General features: G+C 37.8%; 1 non-coding gene across 1 annotated transcript; it reads left to right on the forward strand.

Moving 5' to 3' along the window:
• Window positions 1-4,040: 4,040 nt before the first annotated feature.
• Window positions 4,041-4,156, forward strand: LOC117195561 (U5 spliceosomal RNA). The gene has a single exon (XR_004475293.1). It is a non-coding gene; the product is annotated as a U5 spliceosomal RNA (small nuclear RNA).
• The last annotated feature ends 11,281 nt before the right edge of the window (window positions 4,157-15,437 follow it).

Raw genomic sequence — 15,437 nt, forward strand, 5'->3', positions numbered from 1 at the left:
AGTTATAAGATAAGTATGAGGGATGTATTGCCCAGCGTGATGACTATATTTAACATGGCCATACGATATAAAAGTTAAGAGTGTAAATCCTAAGACTTATCATCACAAGGAAAACAATGTTTTTCTTTATTGCTTTCTCTTTGTACTCTTTATATGATATGATAATGCTCACTAAACTTATTGCAGTAATCATTTCACTGTAATCATTTCATTTTGACTGTATGTAAGTCAAACCATCATAATGTGCACTGTAAACTTATACACGGATGTATGTCAATTATATCTTAATAAAACTGGAAAAATAAAATCATTGTTATAAAAATGAGTAATACCTTTGACAGATTCATCAGAAGCTAGACATAGTTGATACTCAGTGAGCTTGACAATGTCAACAGAAACTTTGGAAACTGAAATGCAAAGAGGAAGAATAAAATAGATAAAAACAGAACAACACCCAAGAACTGTGGGAAACTTTATAAAGATGTAACATATATATAATTGGGATACCAGAAAAACAGAGAATGGAGCAGAAGAAATATTTGAAATATTAATGGCTGAGAGTTTTCCAAAATTAATGACAAACACTATACTTCAGATTCAGGAAATTCAGAGAACACTAAGTATAAACTTATTTAAAAATCTATAACTAGGCATATCATATTCTTAATAGATTTAAAACATAACTTTTTAAAAAGTAGTCACGGTAATGATATATTGGGTGACACATGAGATGGCATTTATTGGTGAAATACGTTGGCTTATCAACCTGGATAGAGCAGCTATTATTTTTCAGTTTATTACCTAAATTTTCATTAGCATCATGTAATATGTTATCAATATGTTGACCTATCATACTGAGAGAAAACTTTAATTTCATACTTATATCATTCTAGCATTTTATTCACTATAATTTTATATGCTGACATTATTCATTTCTCACCAACTATTTGGCATCTCTTTTCCTGGGCAATAAGTTCTGCTAGTAAATAACTTATGTTCTGTGTCTTTTCACTGAATTTGATTTTTTTTAAAAAAATAAGAGCTTTACTGTGCTTGTTTTGATATTCTAACAGCACCTTAAGAAATAAACACTTATATTTGTCAAATGCCTACGACTTGTAGTGAAGTGTTGTTTCAATTTTTCTGGAGACATTGATGTATTTCTAAGTTGCTTCCCACATACAGCATAGTGAAATAGAACTGTTTGGGTTAGCATTTCAGTCCATACACTGCCCATGCATAAGTAGCTGTCACTGTAAACACAGCGTCATTAGTATGCAGGTTCCTTGTAGCACTAGTGTGGAGAAATGAATCAGATTATAATTCTTCATTAATATTTTAGACAAAAACATCATCAAGATATAATTCATATGCCAAAAGTTTCATCCTTTAAAAGTATACAATTCGGTGGATTTTAACATATTTACGCAGTTGTGCAATTATCCATCATTAAATTTATCAGATCTACCCCTAGGACAAGACCTAGAATCCACATTCTTCCATATTACAACATGTTTTCACAAATTGAATCATTAGGCACATTTTTGAAATACAAATACCAATAAAATATAAAAAAGACTAGTATAATAATAAATCAGTATACATATATGTAAAAAAATGTAAATAAGGGCTTTCCTGGTGGCACAGTGGTTGAGAGTCCGCCTGCCGATGCAGGGGACATGGGTTCGTGCCCCAGTCTGGGAAGATCCCACATGCCGCGGAGCGGCTGGGCCCGTGAGCCATGGCCGCTGAGCCTGCGCGTCCAGAGCCTGTGCTCTGCAACGGGAGAGGCCACAACAGTGAGAGGCCCACGTACCGCAAAAAAGTAAATAACCAGTAAAGAAATGTCACCAAAACATAAAGCCTTCACAAAATGATTCACTTCTGACCTACCCCATCCAAGTCTTGCAACATTTACAACAGTAAAGTAGAAAAGGGCAGGTGACTGGGAGCACATAAAACTTCCATCTTTAGAATGAACCTTTCCCTCTGATTCCTTACTTACACTGAGAGAATCTACTTGTATGTATAAGAGGAGACAGTGAAGGTAATTTATGAGAGAGAAGCTGAGGCCACCAGCCTACACACTCCCCTCTGTGCAATGCAGTGTTACCTCTACATTACATCTGTAATTGTATCTGTATTACATCAACATCTGAGAATGAACTGAACCCAATGATCGTGGCTCTACTGCCTACTGCCATAGGAGAGTGAAAAACCTCTATAGAAATTGCTAATGGGGATTCTCACTCACTGTCATCATTGCAAGGGCTAGCATCACACAATATGTGAAGATTTTAAAAAATATGTATTCTTTTCAGATGACTATTTCTTGAAGAACCCTTACTGACATCTCACCAAGCTCTCTGGTTCCACAGCAGCTCAGGTGAGTAGCAAGCACTGGAGAGGTAGAGGTAGATTGATGTTCTCTGCTGGGATCTCTTTACATATGTAAAGGGTGTTCTTTGCTGTCCTCTTTTCCTGATTGATTTCCTAAGCTCACTCTCCCCTTCCTCTGTCACTGTCAACTCACTGGACAATTTGCTCTTCTGTCCTCCAGTCATATAAAAAATCTAAAATGATTGCTTCAACAGTTGGGATGAGGAACAGATGCTGGATATGGTGTCACCCTTAGGAATTCTTGATGATTTGTTAGTCACACTGACAGAACTGTAAATGCTTAAGGACATTCACTGGAAATAGGAGAACGTGTTAGGCAATTATGATGACAATCTCTAATCAACTGTCATATTAGGATGTGTTTATATTCAATCTGGACGTTACCATGATTAGGCTGAGAGACTAAGTACTAGAAATTCACTTATTCACTTAACAGATTTTTATGGAGTGTCTACTTTGTAGCAGGCAGTATGTTAAACCCGGGGATATGTACTATGAGTGGTAGTCTACTCTGAAACTCCCTTCTCCCAAAAAGCTTTCCTTCCAGAAATGCAGGAAGATCCATATAATATTTTCCTTCATTGAGAAATGCCCTGTCTTAGGCCCCAAATCATGATCTTCATGTTTTCCCTTCTTCCTTATAGCAGGCCACAGGGACTTATCCTACTTTCCTCCTTCTCATTAGCTATCACCGTTTCTATCCCATTCCATTCAATCTAGCTGCAAAAAGGAATGCTTTGTACTTCCAGCACCCCTTTGCTTATATTCTGAATTTTAATAGTCAATACTATTTTAAGTTTTGGGATTTTGATAGTATCCCACATGGAGGAGGAATCACTAAAGCTTATTAGTAAGACAATATTATTTTAACAAATAAACTTCAAAATCTCAGTGGTTTATTTCTTGCTCATGCTAAGAAGAAGAAAACAGTACGTCCTAAGAGTGGATGCCTTTCTTCCAAGGGCCGATTCACACAGTGGCTCTTTTCACATAGTGGCTCTATCATCTACAACACTGAGGCTTTCAGTGCCACTGTGCTTCCCTGCATCAATCTGGCAGAAAGGTAAAGAACATGGAGCATCCCTTGTAGGAGGTTTTCATGGATCAGGTTCATAAGTGAACACATGTATTACATCTGTTCATATTCCATCATCTAGAACTTAGTCTATGGCCATGCCTTCTTACAAGAGAATCTGGGAAATATAGTGCAGATATATGCCCAGGAAAAAAGAGTAAAACAGGTTATCTAATGAGGTAGTCAGTCTCTGCCATAAATCATGAGGATTCTAAGATTCTGGAATATTTCTAAGACTACTTATAGTAGTCAATTGATGATTATGGCTTATACATCCCTAGATTTGTGATTTACTTAAATAAAATCTCCATAAGGTGATTTTGTTTGTCTTCTTATACAATCCAGAACATAAAGATGCTCAGTGTATGAATGAATAAGTGTATAAATGAAAGAGCGAATGAAAAATTATTTTTTGACTCAAATGAACAACTGGTCATTCTGATATTTGACACTGGTTCAATAGGACCCAATTACACAATTGTTAGTTGTCTATTCTTTCACTTATTCTAAGGAGGGAATAAAATAACTGGAAAAAAATGAAGTGAAATAATAAATCTTAATTACAACACTCTGGTTTCTCTTCAGATTGAATAAATCTTTTGCCTTTTACTAAAGATTTCCGTGGAGAGGAATAACTCTGAGTTTTACACCAATTTTTTGAGGCCTTGCCCTGGCAAGGCTACTTACTGTTGTCCAAATGAAAGAATTATTGCTTTTTTGCTTCTTACAGCAAAGCTACTTGCTCATTTTTGCTAGTTACTTAGTGTATGTGTGCATATTAAAGCAAACAGGATTTTCTGGGAATCCGTGTACAAATAGGGTGCCCAGGTTCAACCGAACTGGATCCTGCATACATACCACAACTAAGCATCTGCCTGCCACAGCTAAGACAACTAAGAAGTCCACATGCCACAACTAAGAAACTAAGACCCAGCACAGCCTAAATAAATGAATATTTTTTAAAAGGAAAAATCATCATTAAAAAAATCTTAATTACATATCTACTCTCCAGAAGATACTACACCCTGTTCTTTCCTTTAAACCTCTCTATCTAAGTGACAAAGAAACAGAAGGAATTCCAACACAATTATTACACAGCAATTGAACATATACCATATGCCAGGACAATCAAAACATGATCCCCATCAGCTAGGAGAAGCTCCTGTGGTTATTTGTTGCTGTAATGTAAGCCAAGCTTAGCCCAGCATAGTTCTGCCTCATAAAAGACAGTGGATGTAGATCTACCCATCCTTTGCCCTTTGCTGCCACCCCAAAACTGGAGATCCATCTTGGATCCTAATTTTTGATCAGTACATTTTGCAATGTAATTCACAGCTGCATATTCTCAACACTGTCAAATCTCTAGCTGACCACGGACATAGTCCTTAGCATATCCTCATACAAGAATATATATATACATATATATATATATCAATCAATATATATCATCAAGGATTACAACATAAAGTGAAGAGTGCCATAATGGAGATATATATAAAATGTAATGGTTGAGCAGGAAAGAGAATAATGTACTATTTTAGAGTTGAGGAAGCCTTTCCAGAGGGACTTCCCTTTGAGCTGAGAATTGCCACGTGAGCCAAAAGCAGGAGGCAGGTGGATATCAAAGACTTGATGCATGCAAAGGTTTATGGGATGAAAGTGAGGAGTATATGTAGCGAGGGCATGAAAACTTGTAGGGGATAAAAAAAGAAAGAAGGTTGGGGTGAGATGCTGAAGGGCCTTTCACATTATCTTAAGGTAATTACATATTTTGTTCAATGCTAGTGATAAAGAAGCATGATTTGGAAAAGCAAGGCAAATTATAGCTGTTTTGACACAGAGGATATTTTTCCATATCAGAATTGAAAAGCTATTAACTTTTGTAACCAAATGATATATGCAACAGACATCACTGGCTCTTAATCTCATTCTGACTTCTATCCCTAGGGTATGTTGAAAATTCAGTGAGCCTTAGGCATGGGATGAGGAAGGAGGTATAGTTTCAGAATAAGGATGATGAAGGTATGAAGCTCAGGGATGGCATAGGATCACTGCACATTACTTTTTTACGAAGAAAGAGGTATAAGAAAACGAAACACCTGGAACCCAAATGGTGTTGGTCATTTTGGGGGCCATGTCAAGTGTTCCTGAGTAAAAATGTCAAGTGTCCTGTGTTAAAATAGCTTTAACGAACCATTCCGTGCCTTCCAGGAAATATGGAAAATTGTTTTTTAAAGAAAAGGTTTTCTTAACCAAAGTAAGAAATATAATAGGTTACCTATAATAGAGGGACATTTTAAAGATACACTAAGACCAATATGTTGAAATCATTGGGATCCAGAACCTAGATAACATGTATTTGATAAATGAATAACTGAGACACAAAATAATTTTCTAATAGTTAAGACTGCCTTGGGAAACAGTGGGTCCCAAGAATAAAGTTATTCAAACATAAGCTTAGATGCTATAGAAAAGAATTCTAGTAGCATATGAGTTGTTAATCATTTATGGCTTCTCTTGAACGCCAAATTCAACAATCATTATAAACATTGCCTCAACTCAAATTGGTAGCAAGTTTTTTGTACTGAAATATGAAACAAGATTCCATATTGAGTAAGGCATAGCCCTTTGTAGAACATAGATTTTGTGATAATGCCAAGATACACATTGAAGAAACTCTACTACCCAAAGTTCATTTAATATTTGTTCAAAACTATTTATTGGGTACCTGCTATATTCAAGGCATTGTTTATTAGTACTGCTGATATTTTTTTGAACTAAAATCCATAAAATTCCAAATAGAAAGTATATTTTATTAAAAGACAAATAATGAACAAACAAACAAATACATATAAAAATGGCAGGTTACAATGAGTTTGATATTTAAAACAAAAAGCATAGAGAGAGGTACAGAGTGATGAAAGATAATGATGGCTTTTAATAGAGTGAAAGAATCCTTGAGAAAGAAGGTAACTGAGTAAAGATCTGTATGAAGCAATGGAGCAAACAAAGAGATGATAGGAAGGAAAGTCTTTCCAGACAGAAGGAAGAGACGATAGATAGGCCCTGAAGAAGTGTACAACTTTATGTGGTTAAAGAGCAGTATTAATACCAGTAGGGGAGAAGCAGAGTAATTTAGGAGAGAGTTATGGGAGAAAAATTTAAAGAGGGTGTGGGGCAAGATGATCTAGGGCTTCAAGGAGTATGGCAAGTATTTCAGATTTTAATCTAATTGTGTAGGGAGGAAGTCTTTGGGAGGTTTAAACAGGGAAATGATATAATCTTATGTGTATATTTTTAAAATACTGTAGGTATTTAAAAGTACTTATGGTATTTCAGGAATAGACTGTAGGGGAATAAGAATACAAGTAAGGAAACAGAAGACTTCAGTACTCTATACAAGATGAGGATGGCTTAAACTAGGGTGGTAGCAGTGTTTGGTAACTGGTTTATATTTTGAACGTAGCTCTTTCAGGAATTTTTTGTCTGGATAGGATATGGAGCTGTAGGAAAGAGAGGAATCAAGAACAAATCCTGGATTTGTGGGCTATAAAACCTGGGTAAAGGTGGCAATATTTTCTAAATGGGAAGACCACATGAAGAAAGTTTTTTGTGTGATTATTTATTTGGCAAGTGCAACAACATAATTAAGACTTATCTTTTATTTCTGTTAATTTGGAGAAGCTTATTAGGCATCCAACTGGTAATGCTGAGAAGGTAGTTGGTTCTGTTACTCTGGATGTCAGGACAGAGTCAGAGCTGTAATTATTAATTTTGGAGATCTTACCATGTGGATTCCATTTAAACCATGAGACTTAATGTGATTACCCAGAGTGGCAGTTTGGGAAAAGAGCAGAACATCAAGGACTGAATGCTGTGGGAGAAAACACTAACAATGAAGTCAATGAGTTAAGAGAAAGAGGAGAAGAGTATGGTAACTTGAAAGCCAACTGAGAAAATGAGAGACTACTTACTATGTATGTCAAATCATACAGAGATAAAGAAATATGATTAATTTTTCTGGCTAGACTGCTTCTAACACACTGGTCAGAAGACATCCATGCACAATTCAGCATGTTCATACTGTTTAACATTACAAAGGACTCTGTCTTCAAAACCAAATGATTAATTCCAACAAGTACAGCTCCCAGTTAGAACAACTGAAAGCAGATGAAAAGCATCCACAATTAGTCAACAGAAAATGCATAATCTTCCATCAGCATAATGCAAGACCCCATGTTTCACTGATGACCAGGCAAAAACTGTTACAGTTTGGCTGGGAAACTCTGATTCAACCACCGTATTAACCAGACACTGCACCTTCAGATTTCCATTTACCTTGGTCTTTACAAAATTCTCTTAATGGACAAAATTTCAATTCCCTGGAAGACTGTAAAAGGCACCTGGAACAGTTCTTTGCTCAGAAAGATAAAATGTTTGGGGGAGATGGAATTATGAAGTTGCCTGGAAAATGGCAGAATGTAGTGGAACAAACGTGAATATGCTGTTCAATAAAGTTCTTGGTGAAAATGAAAAATGTGTCTTTTATTTTTACTTAAAAAACCAAAGGCATTTTTTTGGCCCATTGAATACTACAGAATAAAACTTGGGCCATATTATTAAGGGTCTTGAATTTCAGGATTTGGGGGGAAATGTTCATTTTATATGAAATCTGAGCTTCAGAGAAATTTTTCTGGAAGTAATAGTGAATTAGAAAAAGAAGACATTAGAGACACAGTAGCAGGCTATTTGATTATTCGACATTTAAAAAACTGAAAAATTGATTTGTATTTGAAGAGCAGGCATGATATACAGAGGAAAATATACAGCAAGGAGGTAAGAATGTATGACCATGGTTCAGTAGGGTCTTTGGAAATAGAGAAATATATTGGAGGCTCCCAGGGTACGAGATACTGGTTGAAATATTGAAGAGAGTAAAAAGAAAGAGAGGAAAAGGAAAGAATGTATCAAACTTGATAATGTCTATATTTAGAGGAGGAAGAGTAACAACTCAAAAGTTGAGAAGGATGGAAGCAAGGATCATGTCAGGGAGATCAGGTAGTAATGTTAAAGAAATAACAAATCCTTACATTTGATTATTTGGGGGTCAAATGAAGGTGTGTTTGTAGCCTGTAAGAGGACGACCTGGGACTTTCCTGGTGGTGCAGTGGTTAAGAATCCACCTGCCAATGCAGGAGACACAGGTTTGAGCCCTGGTCCAGGAAGATCCCGCATGCCATAGAGTAACTAAGCCCGTACACCACAACAACTGAGCCTGCGCTCTAGAGCCCACGAACGACAACTACTGAGCCCGTGTGCAACAACTACTGAAGCCCGTGTGCCTAGAGCCCATGCTCTGCAATAAGAGAAGCCACTGCAATGAGAAGCCTGAGCACTGCAATGAAGAGTAGCCCCCGCTTGCCACTAGAGAAAGCCCACGTGCAGCAACAAAGACCCAATGCAGCCAAAAATAAATAAATTAATTTTAAAAAATAATGTATCCTTTGAGAAATTTAAAAAAATAAAGATGACCTTTTTTACAAATTACTGTCTAAATTGGGACACTACTGAAAGGAGATACCAACAATAATCATGATAATTGATCTACAACCACTATAAAAGTAAGATTGTCCCTGGAATGCTGGATATACAGTCACTCTGGATAAGAGGCGTGAGTTGGGGAACAATTACAAGCTATATAGCTGCTAACAGGAGAGTAAACACTTGGTGAACTCAGAGAATAGAGAATAAAATCAAGAGCACAAGCAAAGAGAAGCTTCAAGAGGGTAGAGGAATAATACACGGAGATCACCTTCCTCCCCACAAATACATCAAAAATACATCTACACGTGGAACGATTCCTACAGAATAACTACTGAACACTGGCAGAAGACCTCAGACTTCCCAAAAGGCAAGAAACTCCCCACATACCTGGGTAGGGCAAAATAAGAAAGAAAAAACAGAGACAAAAGAATAGGGATGGGACCCACACCTCTGGGAGGGAGCTGTGAAGGAGGAAAAGTTTCCACACACTAGGAAGCCCCTTCACTGGTGGAGACTGGGGGTGGCTGGGTGGGAAGCTTCAGAGACACAGAGGAGAGCACAGCAACAGGGGTGCAGAGGGCAAAGCAGAGAGATTCCCGCACTGAAGATCAGTGCCAACCGGCACTCACCAGCCTGAGATGCTTGTCTGCTCACCCACTGGGGCGGGTAGGGGCTGGGAGCTGAGGCTTGGGCTTCGGAGGTCAGACTCCAGGGAGAGGACTGGGGTTGTCTGCATGAACACAGCCTGCAGGGGGCTAGTGTGCCACAGCTAGCCAGAAGGGAGTCTGGGAAAAAGTCTGGACCTGCCGAAAAGGCAAGAGGCCGTTGTCTCGGGGTGCACAAGGAGAGGGGATTCATTCCCTGTGTGCCCACAGAAGGGAGAGCATCACCTAAGCAAGCTCCAGAGATGGGCGCAAGCCATAGCTAACAGCTCAGACCCCAGAGATGGGCATGAAACGCTAATGCTGCTGCCGCTTCCAACAAAAATCCTGTGTGCAAGCACAGGTTACTACCCACATTGCACCCCCTGGAGCCTGTGCAGCCCGCCACTGCCACGGTCCTGAGATCCAGGGACAACTTCCCCAGGAGAACACATGGCATGCCGCAGGCTGCTGCAATGTCACGCTGGCCTCTGCCAACACAGGCTTGCCCTGCATTCCAATTATGACCACTGAACCCCTCCCTCTCCCCAGCCTCAGAGAGCAACAGAGTCATAATGAGCCCCTGCTTTAACCCCCTCCTGGTTGGGCAGGGAACAGATGCCTGAGGGGAGCCTAGATGCAGTGGCAGGGCCAAAACCAAAACCAAAACTAAACCCCAGGAGCTGTGTGAACAAAGAAGGGAAAGGGAACTTTCTCTGTGCAGCCTCAGGAGCAGCAGATTAAATCCCCACAATCAACTTCATAAACCGTGCATCTCTGGAATACCTGAATAGACAACAAATGTTCCCAAAATTGAGGTGGTGGACTTTGGGAGCAACTGTAGACTTGGGCATTGCTTTCTGTGTCTGATGTCTTTTTGGTTTTATGTTTATCTTAGCGTACTTTTTAGTGCTTGTTATCATTGGTGGATTTGTTTATTGGTGTGATTGCTCTCTTCCATTTTTATTACTTTTTATTTTATTATTATTTTTTTCCCTTTCTTCTCTTTTTCTCAGTGTGTATGTGTATGTTTCTTTGTGTGATTTTGTCTGTTTAGTTTTGCTTTTAACATTTGGTTGGAGGTTCTATCTGTTCATTTTTTTGTTTTTGGTTTATTTCTTCCTTTTCTTCCAAGCTATGTGGCCAGCAGGATCTTGGGGCTTCAGCCAGATGTTGGGTCTAAGCCTCCAAGGTGGGAGAGCCGAGACCAGAACATTGGACCACCAGAGACCTCTCGGCCCCACGTAATATCAATAAGCGGGAGCTCTCCCAAGATCTCCATCTCAACACTAAGACCCAGCTCCACACAATGGCCAGCAAGCTGCAGTGCTGTACACCCCATGCCAAACAACTAGCAAGACAGGAACACAACCCCACCCATTAGTACAGAGGCTGCCTAAAGTCATACTAAGCTCACAGACACCCCAGAACACACAACCAGAAACAGCTCTACCCATCAGAAAGACAAGATCCATCCCCTCTCACCAGAGCACTGGCACCAGTCTCGTCCAGCAGGAAGCCTGTACAAGCCACTGAACCAACCTAAGCCACTGAACCAACCGCACCCACTGGGGGCAGACACTAAAAATAATGGGAACTACGACCTGTAGCCTGTGAAAAGGAGACCCCAAACACAGTAAGTTAAACAAAATGAGAAGACAGAGAAATGTATAGCAGATGAAGGAGCAAGTAAAAAACCACAAGACCAAACAAATGAAGAGGAAACAGGCAGTCTACCTGAAAAAGAATTCAGAATGATAGTAAAGATGATCCAAAACCTCGGATATAGAGGGGAGAATATACAAGAAACATTTAACAAGGACCAAGAAGAACTAAAGAGCAAAGAAACAATAATGAACAACACAATAAATGAAATTAAAAACACTCTAGAAGGACTCAATAGCAGTATAACTGAGGCAGAAGAATGGATAAGTAACCTGGAAGACAAAATAGTGGAAATAACTGCTGCAGAGTAGAATAGAAGAAAAAGAGTTAAAAGAATTGAGGACAGTCTCAGAGACATCCAGAACAATATTAAACGCACCAACATTCAAATTATAGAGGACCAAGAAGAAGAGAAAAAGAAAGGGTCTGAGAAAATATTTGAAGAGATTATACTTGAAAACTTCCCTAATAGGGGAAAGGAAATAGTCAATCAAGTCCAGGAAGCACAGAAAGTCCCATACAAGATAAATCCAAGAAGAAACATGCCAAGTCAGATATTAATCAAACTATCAAAGGTTAAATACAAAGAAAAAGTATTAAATGCAGCAAGGGAAAAGCAACAAATAACATGCAAGGGAATCCCCATAAGGTTTAAAGCTGATTTTTCAGCAGAAACTCTGCAAGCCAGAAGGGAGTAGCAGGACATATTTAGAGTGATGAAAGGAAAAAAAACTACAACTAAGATTACTCTACCCAGCAAGGATCTCATTCAGATTTGACAGAGAAACTAAAACCTTTACAGACAACCAAAAGTTAAGAGAATTCAGCACCAGCAAACCAGCTTTACAACAAATGCTAAAGGAACTTCTCTAGGCAGGAAGCGCAAAAGAAGGAAAAGACCGACAAAAATAAACCCAAAACCATTAAGACAATGGTAATAGGAACATACATATCAATAATTACCTTAAATGTAAATGGATTAAATGCTCCAACCAAAGACATAGACTGGCTGAATGGATACAAAAACAAGACCTGTATATGCTGTCTACAAGAGAACAACTTCAGACCTAGGGACACATACAGACTGAAAGTGAGGGAATGGAAAAAGATATTCCATGCAAATGGCAACCAAAAGAAAGCTGGAGTAGCAATTCTCATATCAGACAAAATAGACTTTAAAATAAAGACTATTACAAGAGACAAGGAAGGACACTACATAATGATCAAGGGATCGATCCAAGAAGAAGATATAACAATTGTAAATATTTATGCACCCAAAATAGGAGTACCTCAGCACATAAGGGAAATGCTGACAGCCATAAAAGGGGAAATAGACAGTAACAGAATAATAGTGGGGGCTTTAACACCCCACTTTCAACAATGGACAGATCATCCAAAATGAAAATAAAGAAACATAAGCTTTAAATGACACTTTAGACCGGATGAAATCAATTGATATTTATAGGACATTCCATCCAAAAACAACAGAATAAACTTTCTTCTCAAGTGTTCATGGAACACTTTCCAGGACAGATCATATCTTGGGTCGCAAATCAAGCCTTGGTAAATTTAAGAAAATTGAAATCATATCAAGTATCTTTTCTGACAATGCTATGAGACTAGATATCAATTACAGGGAAAAAATTGGTAAAAAATAGAAACACATGGAGGCTAAAAAACACACTACTAAATAATCAGGAGATCATTGAAGAAATCAAAGAGGAAATCAAAAAATACCTAGTAACAAATAACAATGAAAACACAATGCCTCAAAACATATGGGATGCAGCAAAATCTGTTCTAAGAAGGAAGTCTATAGCAATACAGTACTACCTCAAGAAACAAGAAAAGTCTCAATTAAACAATGTAACCTTATACCTAAAGCAATTAGAGAAAGAAGAACACACACAAAAACACCCTCCAAAGTTAGCAGAAGGAAAGAAATCATAAAGATCAGATCAAAAATAAATGAGAAAGAAATGAAGGAAACAATAGCAAGATCAATAAAACTAAAAGTTGGTTCTTTGAGAGTGTAAACAAAATTGATAACACATTAGCCAGACTCATCACGGAAAAAAGAGAGAAGACTCAAATCAATAGAATTAGAAATGAAAAAGAAGTAACAACTAACCCTGCAGAAATACAAAGGATCATGAGAGACTACTACAAGCAACTCTATGCCAATAAAATGGACAACCTGGAAGAAATGGACAAATTCTTAGAAAAGTACACCCTTCCAAGACTGAATCAGGAATAAACAGAAAATATGAACAGACCAATCACAAGCACTGAAATTGAAACTGTGATTAAAAATCTTCCAACAAACAAAATCCCACGACCAGATGGCTTCACAGGTGAATTGTATCAAACATGTAGAGAAGAGAAAACATCTATTCTTTTCAAATTCTTCCAAAATATAGTAGAGGAAGGAACACTCCCAAACTCATTCTACGAGGCCCCCATCACCCTGATACCAAAAGCAGGCAAAGATGTCACAAAATAAGAAAACTACAGGCCAATATCACTGATGAACATAGATGCAAAGCCCTCAACAAAACACTAGCAAACAGAATCCAACAGCACATTAAAAGGATCATACACCAAGTGGGGTTTATTCTAGGAATGCAAGGAATAAATATACGCAAATCAATGTGATACACCATATTAACAAAATGAAGGAGAAAAACCATATGATAATTTCAATAGATGTAGAAAAAGCTTTCAACAAAATTCAACACCATTTATGATAAAAACTCTCAAGAAACTGGGCATAGAGGGAAATTACTTCAACATAATAAAGGCCATATATGACAAACCCACAGGCAACATCGTTCTCAAAAGTGAAAAACTGAAACCATTTCCACTAAGATCAGGAACAAGACAAGGTTGCCCACTCTCACCACTATTATTCAACATAGTTTTGGAAGTTTTAGCCATGGCAATCAGAGAAGAAAAAGAAATAAAAGGAATGCAAATTGGAAAAGAAGAAGTAAAACTATCACTGTTTGCAGATGACATGATACTATACATAGAATATCCTAAAGATGTTACCAGAAAACTACTAGAGCTAATCAATGAATTTGGTGAAGTAGCAGGATACAAAATTAATGCAAAGAACTCTCTTGCATTCCTATACACTAATGATGAAAAATCTGAAAGTGAAATCAAGAAAACATTCCCATTTACCATTGCAACAAAGAGAATAAAATACCTAGGAATAAACCTACCTAAGGAGACAAAAGACCTGTATGCAGAAAATTATAAGACACTGATGAAAGAAATTAAAGATGATACAAATAGATGGAGAGATACACCATGTTCTTGGATTGGGAGAGTCAACATTGTGAAAATGACTCTACTACCCAAAGCAATCTACAGATTCGATGCAATCCCTATCAAACTACCACTGGTATTTTTCACAGAACTAGAACAAAAAATTTCACAATTTGTATGGAAACACAAAAGACCCCAAATAGCCAAAGCAATCTTGAGAAACAAAAATGGAGCTGGAGGAATCAGGCTCCCTGACTTCAGATTATACTACAAAACTACAGTAATCAAGACGATAGGGTACTGGCACAAAACCGGAAATATAGATCAATGGAACAGGACAGAAAGCCCAGAGATAAACCCATGCAAATATGGTCATCTCATCTTTCATAACGCAGACAAGAATATACAATGGAGAAAAGACAGCCTCTTCAATAAGTGGTGCTGGGAAAACCGGACAGCTACATGTAAAAGAATGAAATTAGAACACTTTCTGACACCATACACAAAAATAAACTCAAAATGGATTAAAGACCTAAATGTAAGGCCAGACACTATAAAACTCTTAGAGGAAAACATAGGCAGAACATTCTATGCCACAAATTCTAGCAAGATCCTTTTGACCCACCTCCTAGAGAAATGGAAATAAAAACAAAAATAAACAAATGGGACCTAATGAAACTTCAAAGCTTTTGCACAGCAAAGGAAACCATAAACAAGACCAAAAGACAACCCTATGAATGGGAGAAAATATTTGCAAATTAAGCAATTGACAAAGGATTAATCTCCAAAATATACAAGCAGCTCGTGCAGCTCCATATTAAAAAAAAACAGTCAACCCA

Source organism: Orcinus orca, chromosome 4 (genome assembly GCF_937001465.1).
Source record: "Orcinus orca chromosome 4, mOrcOrc1.1, whole genome shotgun sequence".
Lineage (NCBI taxonomy): Eukaryota > Metazoa > Chordata > Mammalia > Artiodactyla > Delphinidae > Orcinus > Orcinus orca.